The sequence below is a fragment of the Amblyomma americanum genome, chromosome 11 (assembly GCF_052857255.1).
Source record: "Amblyomma americanum isolate KBUSLIRL-KWMA chromosome 11, ASM5285725v1, whole genome shotgun sequence".
Classification (NCBI taxonomy): Eukaryota; Metazoa; Arthropoda; class Arachnida; order Ixodida; family Ixodidae; genus Amblyomma; species Amblyomma americanum.
Genome location: NC_135507.1, coordinates 38,383,442 through 38,401,311, shown reverse-complemented (window position 1 = coordinate 38,401,311; position 17,870 = coordinate 38,383,442). Strand labels below are relative to the sequence as shown.

At 42.4% G+C, this 17,870-nt stretch overlaps 1 long non-coding RNA gene across 1 annotated transcript; it reads right to left on the bottom strand.

The window, feature by feature from the left end:
- Positions 1 to 1,364: 1,364 nt before the first annotated feature.
- On the bottom strand, positions 1,365 to 9,310 carry LOC144111016 (uncharacterized). The gene is made up of 3 exons (XR_013309965.1): positions 9,108 to 9,310; positions 4,077 to 4,140; positions 1,365 to 1,675 (listed from the first exon to the last, which is right to left on the bottom strand). It is a non-coding gene; the product is annotated as an uncharacterized LOC144111016 (long non-coding RNA).
- Between the last annotated feature and the right edge of the window lie 8,560 nt (positions 9,311 to 17,870).

The following is a 17,870-nucleotide window of genomic DNA, read 5'->3' as shown; positions in this document are numbered from 1 at the left end:
CTTGCCAGTCGAACTGTGAAAAAATCGACAGAGTTCAGCTGAAGTTTTTACGCATATTTCAACATCGGTTTTCTTGCAAAACTTCCAGCTCTCGTCCCAGACGGAGTAACTCACTGCAGCTTCCTTCTCTTAGCTGCCGTCGCGTGAGGGCAGATATAATTTTGTTGTTTGAACTTCTTCATGGTCACTTTCTATGCCCTCAGCTCCTAGCGCGTATCCTTTTGCGTGTACCGCGACAGAGCATAAGGGAATTCAGACCATTCCAAGTTTCTGCGATCCTGCACTCCCTCTCCCCTCTGGACAGAATGCAAAAGTTGTTTAATTCTCTTTGTCCTCACCTAGATATATTCGAAAATTCTCTCCCTTCCTTTACATTGGATGTCCGTGACGTTCCACTTTGAGCACTCTTTTTCTCATACATAACTTCCCTTTTCATGCATTTTGTCTTTACTACACTTGTGCGTTTGCACCGGTATTATATTGTTTTTACTCTCCTTAATTGTTCATCACGTGTACTTGTTTTCATTAATATTTTTTCTTTATTACTGTATACTCACGCCTGATTGTCTGTAACGCGTTCACTAATTACGTTTCTTATTGTGTATGATTGTATTTCTAGCTTGTATTTCAGAGGTTTCTTATTCGTTCTTACTAGTATTGGCTTTATTCTTGTTTGTATTTTGCTATATGCTGTACTTGGCTGTTATCGGTCGTTCATTCTCCTTGTTTATTGTTTCATTAGTTATTTATATGTCTCTTGCCTGTTCTAGCTGTTTTCATTTACCGCTGTTCTCGCTCTTTTCTTGTTTTCGCTTTTTTGCTTCATGCTTGATGTCACGCCTAGTTTATGTGTCTTTTTTTTCTATCGCCTTGACTGCTGCATTACCTCCCCTGAGTGTCTTCCTTTGTAGTGAACTAAATTTACATTTTGTGCGTGTGAATGGTGTACCAGCACCAAGACCTATGGGTTGTTCCTGGGCACCGAAAAATAAATATTGATTATTATTATTATTATTATTAATATTATTATTATTATTATTATTATTATTATTATTATTATTATTATTATTATTATTATTATTATTATTATTATTATTATTATTATTATTATTATTATTATTATTATTATTATTATTATTATTATTATTATTATTATTATTATTATTATAATTTCGAAACGGAGCGATACAGCACACCTGCCCTAGAAAATGGCCTACCGCACCCTTCGCTCTTTAGAAATTCTCAAAGAATTAAGGTGAGAGGAGTATGGAAAGAAGCAAAAAAAGAGCACGGAACGAAAACTTTAATGTTTTTGAAAGCTTCATACACACCTTTCCTGCTCTCATTAGCAAAATATCTAAACACTTTTTTTTTAAGAAAGGAGATCCTTAAACCATGTGTGTATTTGCGTAGAGCTTGACCAGTCTATTTAGAGTTATTTAGAGTGCATTTGTGCATAATGTTTTAGATAATCGAATAGGAGCACCTGTTTTGCGATAATGTTCACTTTAATATACATTTCTTTACGTTCTCACGGTACAAACTTCGGCCATCTCAAGGAGACTGCTGGGGACCACACACAAGGAAGTGGTCCTAGGCCTCGGCTGGAAGGGTGGCGCTGCACGCACACACAGTCTTCCTCACATCGCGACCCTGCTCTGCTGCCAAGGGGGCACTGCAAGCAAGAAAGAAGGTTGCTGATGTGGCATCGAGCAGAAAGAAATGAACCATGAATGAAAGTTTTTCCTGAAAGCTTCGCTGAGGGAGTTAATGAAAAGTGAAGAAACTCAGATGGATATTTGCGTCTTTGAAATTTACCGGCCATGCAAGTTAATCGTAGCGTTCATAGAATGTTCGTTCTGAGCACCAGATAATCCCACTTTTGCTTCCTTGAGTGTACAGAGAGGCTATTCGTATATAATAAAGTGAGACGACCGCCAGGGACAAATGCATTCAAGGATTTATGTTTCGTATAAAGCCTAAATATAGTGTTGCTTTTCTAGTTGGACAAAAAACACAGGCTTCGAGAGTATTTTATGCTTGGATAATTAAGTGTCACGCATAGAAGATCAATCGTTTATTTTGTTGTTCTCTTCACAGTAACCATCATATTGGACAGCAGTCCACTACATTATTAATTTTGTCTGAGTTCCTGCCTGATGCATCCTCCTTAGATATATCTTTGAATAAAGGCGTCAAAAATATATACAAAACGAGGTTTCTGCGTATTGTTTTTCCTGTACACTTCACGCCCCCTTTTAGATCGCTCGAGTGACACACTGCTTGTCAAAATTAATTTACACCTTCCAACTACTGCCACCTTTGGGAGGGAAAGCAAGTATTGAGAATAGAAAGCTGTACTAGTTGGAAACTGTTCATTATGTAAATATGACGTAAGGCGCTCGCCCTGTTGTCCTCTTTCTTTGTCTCCGTTTTTTTTTGCGCCACCATTTTCATCATGAAAGCAAGCACGGTAGTACAGCCAGTACTGCAAGCCAGGTAGGCGTGATCACATACCCGAAAAAAAAAATCGCTACTCTCTAATTTCAGGTGATTATGTCTGGTGGTCTCGCGTTCTACACAAGATTGGCACCGACAGAATATTCTGTTCCTTGCTATCGTTTCATTTCAAGCTACCTTCGTGTTGTTCTCTCATGTTGCACATTTATATAGGTATTCGTCTTGCGTTTCTGATTTATTGTATCTTTGTCATCGAAGCTTCCGGATTTCTTCCAGAAATTTTATGGCTCTGCGAAGTACTGTAGAAAGTAGAAAGTTAGTTTTATAAATATATTTTAGTGAAAAAATTTGCCGTCATGTGACATTCCATTCCATTCTCCGGCCCATTAAAGGTGTATATATTGTAATATTGTATCAACCAGCATTAATCTGCAAGCAGCAATTTTTCTGACCTTATGTTCATTACTTTAGTCTGAATGTACAATTTTTAGGCTTGTTTTCAAGAAAACGTTGCACACAACCATGAGCTACATGAAGCGCTTCACCGGCTTTCGATACATCTAAAACATTGTATACTCGGTCAGAGCCAAGCGAAAGAAAATTTTGTTTTTGCTAAAAATCCGGTCGGTCGCCTATACTGCAATAAATTAGACATTGCTTTTTTTTAAGTAATCCAGCGCTACATTTTAAGGCGAAGACACAGAGACAACTTGGCAGGACGGGCGCTGTGTTACTTTTTTTCAAAATTGAGGCATAACCAACTAGCCCCGCAACATTTTTTTTATCAATATTATGCTTAACCCCAAACCCCCTTTCTCACAGTCCCGTAGGTGGAAACAACTAAAAAAAGCACAGAAAATATACAGCGCGTACGCCAGTTTTGAAGTTATGCGGCACTTGAGGCCAGACACCTGCCCCTGAAAATGTCAATCGTTTTAACACTACCCAAATCGGGAAACAGTGGGAACAGAAATTACAAAACGATCTAGGCGTTTACTATGCTCAGCAGAGAAGTCAACTTGGAAGGAATAATGGCGCAGAAGTCTATCTATTCCGGTTCGAACACCTACCACGCGACATTCTTAGCCCCACCCACTCTGCGATGCTCCCCGCTCCTGGCCACTTCGCTGCTCCAGCGGGGGCGGGGCAGAGAATGTCACGTTGTACGTGCGTCACTTTGTGTCGCGATTTGATTGACGTCTCTCGGCAACCCCCCCCCCCCCCCCCTTAAGCGCGAGGTTTTCGAATGGCCCGAGAAATGGCCGAAATTTGACGTTTGACAGCGGCGAAGGTAGTCCGTTTGGGATACATCTAAACACTCATAAGGCTTTTACTGACGGCCGGCTACAGATCTGTGATTGCGAATCAGGTGCATATTGTTATACTTTTTTTTAATTTCATTATTCACAAGTTTTTTTTTGATGTCCGCCAACGATGATATTACTATGGAGCAAAGCTTCTTTTTACCAGAAACATTTTTTTTTAATTTTTAACCTCATAATAAAAATGTTATACGTCTCATTCCCCTACTGCCTGCGCGCAAAGGCACACAACTGCACTGTTCTGCCTCAGATAAAGTAGTTTATGTGAAGGCCGCTAAATTAAATGACCTTTACCCAAGCAGGACAATAAGGTCTTCGTGGCGGTCGAATCATTGTAGGGCGTTTAGTAGAACCAGACCTGAAAACAGAGAACTGTCATGAACGCTTTGAATGTGCATGTGCTTCGAGCGGTACCAAACTTTGGCCTTCATACAGGCAATTCAGCTTCAGCTCACAAGCAAGAATAAAGGAGCAAATCTCAGGCAACTTTCTAATGAGCTGTTCCTTTGCTGTGAAGCCTAACGTAACCGCTCTTACTTCCGAGGCAGCAAAACTGCTCTCCGTAAGCGACCGCCACCCAACCCCCTGATGGCCTCCCTCGGAGCGGCAGCCCAGAAGGGCGTAGAGACAAATGTTGTCACATTGGCTGCCCTACGTTCCCTCCTTCAGTGTTGAATGAAACACCGTGTTGCATGGAATGTCGTGGAGCGTGGAAAAAAAATCGTAGCAGGTGTATAGAGTCACGCTCAGAACCACTGCTGGCTCCAAGATACTTCAAGCTCTCGTGTCTGTATGCATGCCTGCTGCCTGCGCGCTCGCGTGGGAAGCCAAACCATTATTTGTAAGCCCCGTATAAATAGTTTGCCGGCTGTATGTTCGTCGATGGTTTGTTCTCCGTGGCCACAGATGTGGCTTGAGCTATTGGAGAGGTATTAGTTCTGATTGAATTGTGTTAGCACGGTACAAACCCAACTGTTAAAAACGGACCTGCAAAATTTTGCAAACCGAGCAAATAAATCAATCCTGTTAGATTTATGTGACTGACTTCGCAAGTTCAGAAGGTTAATTATGAGAGGTCTGCACGCTGTTAGGGTTTAGCAGCGAATATTGGCCTACACACTGAATATTTTTTTTCTTCAAATAATAGAGCTCTTACACGTGCGATGCTTTCAATCATGTTTAGTTCGTCGGGTACATGCTTATAGAAAGAGTAAATGATAAGTTTGAAAAATTATGTATTAGTATCGCACAGATGTTTTCTAAAGCAAATTCAGAGTTTATTTTATTGTTTTTTTCATTGCAGTTCGAATCAATATATGTATTAAGAGAGCTTCTTGTTCGGCTAGTTGGTAGTTTATCATTGTAATTGAAAGGCGCCAAAAGCGCGCACGCACACACACACACACACACACACACACACACACACACACACACGCACGCACACACACACACACACACACACACACACACACACACACACACACACACACACACACACACACACACACACACACACACGCACACACACACGCACACGCGCGCGCGCGCGCACACGCGCGCACACACACACACACACACACACACACGCACGCACGCGCACGCACGCACACACACACACACACACACACACACACACACACACACACACACACACACACACACACACACACACACACACACACACACACACACACACACACACACACACGCACACGCACAAGAGAAGAGAACGGGGCAGATGAAATGTGAGTGGCGCTCTGTCCTGTTCTCTTCTCACGTGTGTGTGTGGTTTTTGCGCCTTTCGATTACAATGATCAATATATGCACTCATAAGTCTGAGTGAAAGCTGCGATGCGGAGATAGCCCACCATTCTAAAATACGTCATACTGCGTTTTCATAATGTCGCACCCCACAGACGTTAGTGGAAGCCATCGTAAGATATGAAAAAACACACACTAAAAAACAAAGAAAACAGAAATGTATTTCTCCTTTAACACACTCATCACTCCGTAGAGAACAAGCACGCATCCTCGGCAACATTAACACTCTCATTATTATTATTATTATTATTATTATTATTATTATTATTATTATTATTATTATTATTATAATTATTATTATTATTGACGCCTTTGTCTAATGGAGATGCCTAGTTGTTTTTTTTTCGATCGCCTTGGCTCTACATTACCTAACTTGATTGTCTTCCTTTGTGGGGAAAGAATTTACTTCTTTGCGCGTGTGTATGGTGTACCAGCACCAAGACCTTTGGGTTGTTCCTGGGCACCGAAAATAAATATTGATTGATTGGTTCATTGATTGATCGATCGATTGATTGATTGATTTATTGACTGATATATATTAGCATTCCACTCACTCTGTAACGATCGTCCACTTCGGATAGCTTTAAATAGCTCACTGTCCTAACTGTGCGGCGATTACTGCCGCTCCAGCAAATATTCTCAAATCATGAAACTGTTCCAGTAACTGGCATTATTTTCCTTACCCCCCATTCTCCTCGAGTGTTTGGGTTCATCATCTGGTGGAGGAATGAATCGCGGAGCCCTCCACCAGAGCACCACTTTCAGTCTTTCTTGTTTCACTTCCTCCGTCATGACTTTCCTCACGGTGTGCTTCAGATGTATACCGAGAAGTGAGACAGCCACTGCAGTTTACCTCTCCTCAAGACCAAAATGGCTTGGGTTCGGAGGACGACCAGCGGGCTTTAGCAGAGCTAATGGTGTCTTTTATCGGAGCTTCATTACCACCCACGAAGAAATGTTTCTTTATCCTCCTCGTCCTTGCTCACGTGTTCATGGCAACTTTGGCCGAATTCTAGCATTGTCGCTTTGACAGATGCTATCGTGGTGAAGCGATCTTAAAGACGCTGTTCTGCCGCACGTAGTATTACATTTTCTAAAGACAATGTTATCCTCAGCTGCGAGAGAAGGCCGTGGGTGCTAAAAATGCAGTAAGCTTGTTGTGTGTTTTCTTGTTTTGACACTTCGCGCTTTAAACAAACCATAAGGTAAGCAAGCTGCGTCAGCGTGAGTACAGTACTATAAAACAGCTCACTTTCCAGGTAGCTGTACTTGAGCTGCAAGGCAGAATGCGCGCAGAGTTGTTAGGGACGATCTAAATTCTTACCACAGCATAAAATAAGCAACTGCAATTGATGGCGCACCCGATGGCTCAATTTTACAGTGATATATACTTTCCAAGCTAATATCCTTCCTTAGGAAGAAACGCTGCACACGCTCTTCAAAAAGAGGTTAAGTGTCCCGCCTGCGGTAGACGTATATAGGTTGTGGCGAAAGTAAAGTTCTGCATTGCACAGAAATCCAAACATTACACACGCCCCCTGTTCCAGACAACTGAAAGGGAACCAATCAATTTATCTGAAAGAGGAGAAACATATAAACATATTCGTCCTTCCATCCGTTCACGACTGAGTTAACGATTATTGCGCTTAACCAAGACCAGAACTATACACGTAAGGAAGAGGACAAGCGCAGCTCCACTTGATGCTCTATTCCATCTGTTGAATGTGCAGCCCAATTTTACTGAGCTGAAAGACATGCACCAGCTTGTCAGCTTCTCTGGATAACTTCATAGTAAGGTGTTTCCATTGTTGCGCACAACCGTTCAATAAACGATGTGACAAAAATGTCACGAGAAGAGTAGCGTTCTATATGCTCGAAAGACTGCTAGCTCATTACAGCAGTCATTGGAGGAGCTGAACCACATCGAATGTAGTTACTTCTTCCCGCTTTTATTAACTACTTAGGCGTATGCACACACGCAAAAGCAATGAGAAAACTGCTGGATGATTTTTTTTTCTTTCAGGGATTTTTGTTTTAAAACGGTGAAAAATTGAGCCATGCGGTATATTGAGATGCACTGCACCGCCAGGCTGACTTTTCTGCCCTCAGTGGATCACTCTTTAGAGTATAAAATACCCGTAGGTAACTAACTGCTATTTCTGAGTTTACCCGTGACGGTTACATTAAGAAATTACTTTGTTTTTATCAAGAGAAGGCTGGTCAGCCGGATGTGTTAACACTCGATGCCTCTTTGAAAACAATGAGTACTGCCAATAACAGTGCCGCCACTAGTTGGCGCTCCTGATCATTGCCATAGTCGTGCTCGGTTTCAAATCCTTCGCTAAAACTTCACAATTCATAGAACGTTAGGGGCGCCTTCGAGAATAATGAAAACGTAGTACCCTGCACTTTCTCGAGCCTTCTGAAGGAAAAAAAATTGAGATCGCATTGGTCGCGCCAAAGAACTGAATGCGACAGCGTGCGGTGATTTCGCGCGTCATCTCTTGGAGCTTCGGCATACTCCGCCGTGCTCGTATTTCTGGCGACCGCCTCATGCTGGAGCCACTATGACATGTCAAGGGCATATTGGTTGCTACTAGGCATAGGTTTTTTATATGGCGACAAGATTTCAAGATGCTCATTGATGAGCTGAACTAAACGTGGTTGCCCGCTCTGTATCGTGCTCTGCTGTGCTAGACGCTCACACAGGTCTCCAATTAGAGCTCGCAGTCCAACCTCCTCAATGGTGGATACTAAGCCCGAGGGCTTTCAGCGGGAGGGGCGGGGGTTCCAGTGCGGGTTTGACAATTTTTTTTCTTTTCAGTGCAACTGCTGTTCTTTCTTCAGAGGCACTACGTAATGATTCAAAAATGATGTCACTACCCTGTAGGCCGATGTGGAATTGTGTACTGCTGTCATCACTGTTTCACATTGTGGGCGTTGTGGGGTGATTGAATTACTCGCGCTAGGTCATATTGGTGTGACGCCCCATCGTCACTGAGGAATGAAAATTTAATTCTCATAACACCGGACATGCCCCCCAACGTGCGTGCTCGAACGCTAACTAGTTTAAAGGGGTTATCCCTGCAACGTTCGTTGCAGTTTGTTTTGTTAAGCGGTGCGGTTTTAGCTGACATTTTTTCACTGAAGCTCCAGTTCATAAATCAGCATCGCTATTAGTGTCAAAACAGGGTTAACGTGCCTATAGGAGCATTAAAATATGCACAGTCTTTGCCAAAAGTAGCCAGGCTACACGTTTTGCTTCTCAGTCGTTTATTGAAGCTATTATGTCAGCCCCCAAGCTCTAAATCTCTGTAAGCAAGTAGAACCCTTGTCCTCCCCTTCCGAGACCATTTTGATCTTTAGAGAAGCCGTAAGGGCTCTACTATTCGAATGAGAAGCAAGCCTCGCAGCCTGCTTACTTTTGGCAAAGGCTGTACGCCTATCGGCGCATCTACTACATCCCATCGTAAAGAAAATTGAAATAAACAAGATCATACTTACTCGGTGGCCACAATCAAAGTGCAAAGGACACTGAGAAAGAGCACTGCAAACTTCATCTAAAGGCCTTATACCTCGTCGTGTGGGGCAGTGTGGAGATAGGAAGCCAGATGCACTGCACATTCGAGTTATGCTTGGAAACTTATCTGAATAAATGGGTGCCGCACAGCGTTTTGTATCATTTATATCTTTGGTTGGCCATAACTCAATGCTGGGAGATGCACTTGTCTCTTTTATACTAAGCTGCGACCCAAAGATCTGCGCTAAAAGATAATTAAAAATTTTAATACAACAGCAAGGTTATCAATATGCACAGAAGAAAGCCAAGATTTTTTTTTTGCTGCTGCTATTCATTTTTTTGCTTAATTAGGGTGAAAGCATACAGTCGCAGCGAGACGTCATATGAATTTTTTTATGTTATTTCGAGCTATAATTTTGCATTTCCTATGTAGGCTACTAGCTTTTCTGTTAATGCTAAGACCCATTTCTGAGAGTGACTACTTCATAATTAACGTTGTCAGATCTCTGTTGCTTTGTATTAAGCAATCGCTATCGGGTACAGCTTGATATGAAGCTTTCCATTCAAATGCGATATGTGAGATTACCTTTTAGCGTGACATTTAGTCGTCACCCAAAACAACAATCGCGGGATATTCAGGGCGAATTTCTTTTGAAAGAACCCTCGATTTTCTTTGCTTCCCTGACGCATTTGGGTAATAATTATGCGTCGTCATAGACATAAGGCGCGAAATTAGTTCTATTCATTATTTTGTACAACAACAGCTCTGTATTGGATGCTTGCCAGTGCCGACGCGTCCGTTGGCGTAAAATCAAGGGACCACCCGCTGCATAATTGCCTGGCGCTGCTGAGTAGGCTCTAGGATAGGCTGCGCGCTCACCCGGGATAAAGTCAATAAGCGTAGCTTTTCCCCACAGTCTGATTTCCCCTCCGTGCACACAGTTCACGCCTCGGACATTTTTCGCGGCCTTTCAATAGGATAGGTAGTTCTAAATGCCACCAAACACCAGTGCAGGGTTTTTAGTAGTGAGCAGGTGGATAGCACGGCTCTGAGATGCCGAGAAAACTATGCGAAATGCTCTTGTAAGTTCTGTAAGCTTCTATTAGCATTTATCTCTTGTCTCGTGAAAACGGAAGAAATGTCAGTTAACAGCAATTTCTGCAAAGAAACCTTTACAGTTGACGATGAGATTACGAATTTTCGCCTCATAACTCAAGCCCCCTGATCATAACTGAGCGTAAACACGACGAATCTTTACTGAAGCCAACTGAGTTCTCCTAAAAGAAAATGCGAATATAAATGTGGATAGATCCAGCAACCAAAAGATTTTTTGGAGGCTTAAGCCCATCAAAGATAGACGAATACCGAGAGTCTTGCGAGTTCAGGGCAAGAAGGCCTGATGGTCTTCAGCGGTGTCTTATAGCATCAAGCGACGGGCGGAATCAACTTCGAGCGTCCGTGCAGGTAGCCCGTGCATCGCGCTAGAGTTGTCATTATGAAGTCTGGCCCTCAGTCGGAGCCCTCAGTGGGCATCTTCTTTGATCACCCCCAGAAAAAAAACATTTAGGAATTACTCCACGATGCGGCATCCTCCCCATGTCCACTTCTGCAGCCCGAACACTTACAGTGAAAGAGCAGGTGACGACAGACGCAGTAATGTGATTGCTGGAACGGTTGCATACAAAGAAAGCGGAAATTGGTGCTTTCAATGCAGGACATATTGAGGAAGCCAGACCCACAAGCGTTCGGGGGGAGTCAAAGAGAGGGCGAACATCATTGAGTCACCCGCGAACACTTCGCCTTGCGTGATGCTCAAGTCCATTAAAACACATTCTGAGCATCATAAAGCTCTCGTTGTAACCGTCCTAAAACGAAAACGTATTCATCCCACATCCATGCCTGGCCGAGAAGCTGGAACCTTAGGATGCAGTCCTGAATGACGACTAGAACAGTATCACTGCGAACGGTTTCATATGTTGAGTGTTGGCCGCACGCGGCGAGAGTCAGGGAATTGGCGCCTTTACTTCCCTGAGGAAGCGAAAAGGCGTTACGTGATTAGAGCATCCAGCGCACTGATGTCGGCGAGTGCCATGACACAAACGCCCTTGCTCAGATCTTCAATATGAGTAGGAGGTTGTAGATCAGGTCTTTGACAGTTGGACGAGGGCGTAGTTCTCCGGTCAGAAACTGCGGCACCTAGTTTTGCTCTCTAGAGAGGGAGTGGCGTCGCGGCGAAGTTGAACGGCGTGTAGCGTGGGATTAACGACCAGGGGAAAGAGGAAGACATGATGGCGGCTCGGCAGCCGCGGAGTACTCACTTGTTGGAGGCTGAAAACCATGAGCTTGGGAAGGATGCGCTTATATATGGAGAGGACGATGGAAGTACCATGCCATAAGACCCGGAAATCGGCCAGTGCAACAATATAGTAATTGTCAGAGGTGCACCAGGGATTGCTTACTCATAGAGTCTAAGAAAAGGTGCCGCCTTCACGCAGTTTCTGGAGGTGAAGGGCAAATAGGGGTTCAAGGTTCGTTTATTACATGTTTATGGTACATGGTTAGAGAACACTGGAATACAGAAGGAGGTCACAAAGTCAGAGACTGCGGACGGGACCTCATGTAAGAACAATTGTAAAAAAGAATTAGAGACAGCAGATGCAAAAAAAATTTAAAGTTGTTCGCATCATAAATGAGCAGTGAGTGAAATACGAGAAATAATGCAAACCTTTATTTGAATGAAAAATGATTTCACACCTAATAGCATACAGACCAATACAAAACACAAATCATTGAATGATATAAATGACAAAACTAGTACCATATACCAAGTAAAATACTATTAGGGGGATTGTAAAAACTGACGGAGAGCGGATTTGAAGGCAGAGATATTAGATGATTGCTTAATGCTAACTGGTAATGAGTTCCATAATGTATTGGCAGTGAAACGAACTGTTCGCTTTTCATAATTAGTGTTAGGCTTAGGGAGTAAAAAGTTAGTTATTAACAAAACGCGTGATGTTGCGACGCGGATTTTGGTCACTGCTAGTTATCGAAAAAGGAAGTAGATTTCTAACAGATTTGTACATAAGTGTACTTAATTTCTAGTCGATTATTTTGGGCACCGATAAAATATTGTATGATAGGAGCAGACGAGGGGCATTTGCAGAGTAGTGACTATAAGTGATAAATCGAATTGCTTGGTTTTGAATAGTTTGCAGAAAATATAAATGCGAATGATACGTGTTACCCCAAGATGAAATGCAATACTGAATATGGGAGTGGATGAACGAGTAATAGAGGGAAATAATAATGGGAACATGGAAATACGGGCAAACTTTAATTAATACTGTAATAACAGACGCCATTTTTCGGGAAATGAATGAGATCTGGGTCTGAAATTCAAGATGTTTGTCGAGTACTAGGCCTAGAAAGGATACGTGATCAGCTGAAAGGATTGAGTTTGAGCTTATGCTAACAGACGGGTTTTAGCAGAAAATTTGACGAGGTGACCTAAAAACTCTAAAGCTGGATTTGGATGCATTAATGAAGAGCAAATTATTTCTGCACCAACCGAATACATTCTGTGCATCAATGTTAAGTTTATCGACTAATTTATTTATATGTAAATCTGAGGTTAAGATTGTTGTGTCGTGCGGTCAGCACAAAGAAAACAGTTGGAATTATAAAGACACCTAGGGAGGTCATTGATATATAATAAAAGAGGTGATAGCGGACAGACGACAGGTGAGAAATAGGCACAGCAAGCTGCTATTCCAATATTTGTAGAATATCTAGAGCCAGAAATGATGGTGGCTAATGGCTGGGGAGAAGGTAGAGCTGACGAGATGTTTCTTCGCGAAGGAAGTCTGATTTTTCTGATGCCGCGAGGAGTGTTCAGCTACAGGCGTAAGCCCTGCAACCGACACAACGGGCCTTGGGTTTTGACGAGTCAGGACCGTATTCTTGTTCAGCGATACGAAGTAGCTCTGGAAGAGTGTGACAAATTCAGTAAAAGTGCGTAAGTCGCATGCATACATCTCAAAGACCTTAACGCCGATATCCTTCAAGGAGTCTGAGATCTTTTCACATTCCGATTAAGCGTTCGCATAAACCGACATCTTCGACGTAACACGGAAAGCGCGTGCGGGCTTGCTCCGTGTATGTATAAACACGCAGCATATAATGAAAACCTTCAATGCTATTGCGAGACTGTCTTGAAGAATTAAACCCCTAGCAACTATGAAAATCACAACCAGAGTTTGCATTCCTATAAGCAGAAACTACGGTAAAAAACACCACGAAAGAGGTCAGGGCAAGGGCAGCAGTTAACGCATATCCTCTGCTGTATTAAATTACATGGATTTATTCAAAAAGCCCTGTACAATAAAATTTTATTCTAAACTCAAATGACATTAGAAAGAGGCCTGGAATAGAGCATTTCTTTCTGACACTCAAACATTAGCAAATATTGCACTATTCTACGGGAGAAGAAGATTTTGCAGGCTTCCTGGTAGGAGCCTAAAAAGGTTTGCAATTCTAAATACAGAAAAATAAAAAATCTTATAAAAATTATAGTTGCAAAGTCCGTGAGCTGTTAAAGAGAACTGGGAGCTGTGTAGTCAGGCAGTAGCTGAATACCATGTATATGCTGAGCAAATTTGTAAGCCTCCTGCGGTAACGCCTTCGGGCAATGCGGAGTAATTATTGAATAAAGAATAATGAATAAAGCCGTATCAGTTTGCGTGGCAATAATTTAATAAATTATGACACACCACAGCCTAACTGTCATTTGCGATTGAAGTCGACGGAATAGGCCGGTTGTAGCATAGCAAGGAAAATGTCATAAGGTTTGCGCTAAGACCATAAGGTTTTTCTGTTGGCTTGTTCCGGCTATGATAACGCACTGATAATGATAATGTACTGGCGTATAACTAGGAGTTTTCCGCAATAAACTCAGTTTGTACAAGGCGCTCTTTCTGTCTTCGTGTCTTCTTGTGTTTGTTCCTTTGCGCTATTCAAATTTATGGCCCGAGTACTTTGAATAAGAAGGAACTTCCCATATACAGAGCTCCCGACAGCAGGGGAGGCGTAGAGCCTGAAGTTTACATTATCTTAAACCAAGTGCCACAATGCTGGTGCTTGGAGCTGAACGACAAGATGAGATTTAGAACCGCAAAACTGCCTCAAATTCCTCATAAAAGGTGCTTAAATCAGCAATTTGGAGCAGTCTATGTGAGCGTCCATAGTGTATCATAGACACCTTCTATAAGAAAGTGGTGCTGCCTGGAAAAGTTGTTCCAATGCTGTTATTCGGTATTTACCTTCTTGTTTTTGCCTGGTGCCTGTTGTCTACTTCATCTCCACGTTAATGAAGCATCAAGTATGAAAATGCATAATGCTGTTGAGACGTCCGGAAAATGAAGCAATGCATGCAATGTGCTCTCGACATTTTCGCCATTGGTGGACTTCGCGCTTTTCTGGAGAGCAAGAGCATTTGCCTGACTCTTGTCTGCTTCTTTTATCCGGGGCGGCTCAAAGGTAACGGCATTCGATTTCTGGAAATGAGCAAGGGTGTCACGTAATCAATCAATCAATCAATCATTCAATAAATAAATAAATCATTCGATCAACTTTTATTTTCTTTTGAAACGGAGGAATGCGAGGAGATCCTAAAGCATCTGCATTGCGATCAACGACAAAATGCAAAATGACTCCATTGATCTGTGATGTGTGAATAAAGAATAAACCTGACTGGCGAGCAGAAATTTCTGAACCCGCCAGAACGATGCTTTTTCCTCTGATTTTTTCTGGTTTCTTAACCTGCCACACCCTTTTCCTTATAGTAAGTGCGCCCCGTCAGTAAGACAAATATTTTTAGTTTCTCTTCATCATTACGTATTTACGTCTTGAAAAAAATACTCAAAAGAAAACAAAGCATGCCTGCGTACCGGCAACCGATGAACAGCTCTTGGCAGAACACTATCATTTGATATCTTCGGCTGGTTGGCGACCGTATTTCAGCGGCGCTAGCATAATTCGTTTATTTAAAATTTATTTTCAAGCTACTGTGACTACAGTAATAAATCAAGCTATTCCACCTAGACATCTCGCAGATATCTTCGAGGTGGTTAGCATAAAAAAAAGCTGACGTAAAATGTTTAGGCGTGATTCTAGTGCCGATTAAGCAAAAGGGGCGGAAGCAAATGCGGATTGCATATCATTGAACGTTGAAGTCGTCAGTGCATGCTGACTACAGATATCATCTTATTGAATCCAAAAAAAAACAGCCAACAGAAATTTGTTTTATATATTTCATCAGAATAAAGTGAAAAAAAAACTGCCGTTGGCGAATATTCAGCTTCAAAGTCCTGAGTGCATCCTGATTACGTACACCTTGTTAGACACGACGAAGAAAAAAACGAGCCAACCAAAAGTTCTAATATTTCATCACAAAAGAAAGTAAACAGAGAAAAACTGCCGGTGGATAATCTCTAGCTTTAGATCTCTAAATAAACGAAGTGACGTTTGCGTTACTTATATCGTGATGTCAAGTGAAAATAGAAGTGCGCAGAATCAGATATGTACAACAGGGATCATTCAAGAACTCGAGTACTTAATAACTTTTTTTGTGCTGTTGAATTCCAATTAATGTTTTGAATCTCATTGCTTCTTTGAATGTGCCGTCTACGAAGTCCAGCATCCAGCTATGCTCAATCTACAGTGGATGTGTATTTCAGGCTTTTTCCTAGGTAGTCTATTGTGTTTTATACATGCCACCTCAGCAATGGATGAAATTATTGCACCGTTCTGTTCATCATGACAGCTGCTGGGAATGCCGCATTTTTATTTCTTCTTAGTACATTTGCAACACCGTTCAATTTTTCAGTGGCCACCTCGTACGCTGCTGTGTTCCGCCCTTTTGTTCGTACCACGCTCCTTCAATGGCTCAACAACTGTTTCAGTATACCACTTTGAGAAACTACAGTACAAGAGAATTAATGAAACTGTTAGGTTCTCTGCTTCACTGCAACAAGCTTGTTGGGGAACAGAAAGCTGCGCTGTGTAATGAGAGGAGGGAAAGTTCTCAGGACAAGAGGTGACTGTGAACTGCTTTGTACTTTTGATCAACAACTTCCGTGCTTTACAGAACATCGAGCAGGCGCTGAAATGGAAGTGATAGTCGTAGAGAACAAAATATATTTTGTGGAGTCAAGCCGACAGAATCCAGTTATACATGACAAACCCGCGATGCCTCTGGAATACGAGAGTAAATACTTATAAGCACCCACCCGAGCTCAGCCCCACGACTACAAAGGAAAGATACACAAGTTTAACACATGTTTCACAGAAACTTGGTTTCACAGAAACACAAGTTTCACAGAAACTAGGTAGTTTCGTAGGATGTAGAAAAATTCGTCCTGTTCCTTGGTTCGAGCCCTTCACTACCGACTAACGGTAGCATTCGTTCTACCAAATAAGCTAACAGGAATGCTCTCATAGTGCGGAGTGTGAGATAATTGGTCAAAACTTTGAAGTGGGAATGGTGTTCGTCAACTGCTCACGAGAAACACCGCAGGTGGAGTAGATTCTTAAGAAGAGAGTAATTACTCATTAGCATTTACTCAAGCGCAACTACTTGGCTACAAAGAAACGCTACACAGTTTCCACAGATATTTCGTAGTTGAAGGAATATTTAGCCTGGTCTGGTGTTGGAAAGAGGGCCATCGACTCACCAGACCAGCTGCTCTACGGACCGAGCTAACCTTGACGGATACGTAATTGTAGGGTGAGAGCGAATTGAACACTCGACTCGAAGTGCCAACGGCGTTGTTCCTGTGTTCAGACGAAGCCACCAAGTACAATATTGAGTAATTATTTCATACTACAAATCTACTCAGTTTTTAAGTTTTTTTCCTAAACATTGGATCACGTCAATCTAACTCATATACAGGACCTAAGTTTAGGAGTCTGCGACACTTCCATAATTTCTTCCACTTCCAGCGCCAAGGGCAATACACGCGTAGCAAGGAAACTCTAATTGGGCAGTGTTGGTATTTCTGGAAATATAGCAGCTAAATCACCGTAGTCTATGCAATAAACATCGGCGGGCTAATACTGAAAGCTTGTGCGAGAAAGTTATGATTGCAGCCTGATTTGCCCTCGATGCTAACTGTAAAGCTTTTATTGCAATGAATGCTTTTCCTTTATGCCGAAGCTTTATACAAGTGATCGATTTTTCCTGGATTGTGAAAGTGCATGCAGGTTGGTGGGTGGGTAGCGTTTATGAAGAATACAAATGGATCGGAGAGGTCGGGCGAGTGTTTAGGCCCCAAGCCTGATAGGTAGTCGGTAGTGATTCTTTGTTACCCCAATGATTTCCCAAAGCGTCTTTCAAAGTTAATTCGCTGTAGCTTGTTTCCTTTCGCACTGCCTGGGCTTCTGTTCTTCTGGAAGAAAGGGGAGGGGGGAGCTGAATGGTGCTGCTGGAATGCAAATTTGGGCGGGGGGGGGAGAGAAGGTTTGTGGTAGGTGCTTCTGGACTGCAAAGACTTCACGCTCCGGGTCTTAACACTGACAACGCCAGCAATTTAGTCATGTGCCATTGGTACTACTTTTGTCGTAAAAGCTGGCCCCGATAATGTTGAAACGGTGTATGGGGATTTCTCCGGCGATGGGTAGCGGCAGTTGAGTAATTTGGATACGGGCTTTTCGGCGACATTGAGAAGGTATGTATACGTCTTTGTGT